Source organism: Lithobates pipiens, unplaced genomic scaffold (assembly GCF_037356315.1).
Source record: "Lithobates pipiens isolate NorthernLeopardFrog02 unplaced genomic scaffold, aLitPip1_a1.2 Scaffold_28, whole genome shotgun sequence".
Lineage (NCBI taxonomy): Eukaryota > Metazoa > Chordata > Amphibia > Anura > Ranidae > Lithobates > Lithobates pipiens.
Genome location: NW_027507789.1, coordinates 36076130 through 36077776, shown reverse-complemented (window position 1 = coordinate 36077776; position 1647 = coordinate 36076130).

The following is a 1647-nucleotide window of genomic DNA, read 5'->3' as shown; positions in this document are numbered from 1 at the left end:
ACACTCTTCCCCCCCAACAACTTTCCAGCCTCCACACTTTGCCATCCTAAAAAACACCATAGCCTACATATTCTGTCCCCCAACCACTCCAAAACCTCCATACTCTTCCCTCCAATAGCTCTCCATCTTCCACACTCTACAGCCCTTAACAACTCTTTAGCCTCCACACTCTTTCCTCTCAGACCACTTCAGACTCTACACTGGTCGACCCAACAACATTCCATCTTCAATGCTTATCTTTCTAATATTTCTACAGTTTCCACACTCACCTAACAGCTTTCACAGTCTTCCCATAAACAATTCTCCAGCCAGTGTGGGCACTCTTTCCACCTACAATTCTACTGCCTCCATATTCCCCTTCCAACAACTCTCCATCCTCAACACTTATCTTTCTAATATTACTCCAGACTCCACACTCTGCCTCCTAACAACTCTTCAGCCATCACAGTCTTCCCTTCAACAACTCTCCATCCTCAACATTATCCCCCCCCCCCCCCCCCCCCAACAACTCTCTAGCCTCCAAACTTTGCCATCCTAAACATTCTCTATCTTCCATATTCTGCAATACAACAACTTTCAAGCCTCTATAATCTTCCCTCCAGCGGCTCTCAATCTTCCACAATGTTCCCCCCAGCTTTCACATTCTTCAGCCCCTGACAAGTCTTTAGCCTCCACACTTTTTCCTCTCAAACCTCTGCAGACTTCACACTGTTGCACCCAACAACTGTCCATCTTCAACGCTTACCTTTCTATTATTTCTCCAGCCTCCACATTCAGCTAAAAGCTTTCACAATCTTCCCGTCAGCAACTCTCCATCATCAACACTATTCCCCCAACAACTCTCCAGGATCCACACCCAATAATCCTCCGGCCTCTATACTTCTCCTCCAGGTTGACCTACTGATCTTTATTTTTACATTGTGGATCCAAACAAATCTTCAAATCAGAAATTTAGAGTAAAAGCATCAGCTTTTACTTGACTCCTTGTTTCAGATGAGTGACTCAAAGTATCGAAGGCATGGGGGTCAACATGACATCTAGGCAATTAGCGGTTATGCAAGCAGAGCTAAGAAATGGCAGCCTCCATACTGCTCTACAACCCTAGTTTCTTTTATTATGTGGTCTGAGGGTGTGGGGGTTTATAATGGCTAGGTTTGAGCAGCAGAGGGCAATTTATAACTCATGCTGTGAATTCATAGCAAGCCATTCTCATCATGTGGTTCCTGTTTCACACCACCTTACTGTGCAGAAAAATTGGTAAATCTCCTGTGTCTTTTTTATTCCTTCTTTTTATCAGAACAGGTAAAAATATTGACTTGTTTTTTAAAACGCAAAAGGTACAACATTTCCAAATCTAATAAACAACCTGGAATAAGCGCTTGATTTCATCTCAGGACAAAGGGCAGCTAATACGGCAAACAGGGTAATTAAATATGCTGCATCTCGCTCATGCTAATAGAATTTTCTTAGTTTCCCTTTGGGTGATGCCAACAGAAGTGTTTGACTGAGTCAGCTTTTCTTTATGATTCTTAAAGAGGACCTTCAGTCATTTTTTCGACTTTCCATCTATTAAAGAGGAAGTAAACCCTTCCAAACAACTTGGACCTATAGGTAAGCCTAGATTAAGGCTTACCTGTAGGTCCAAGC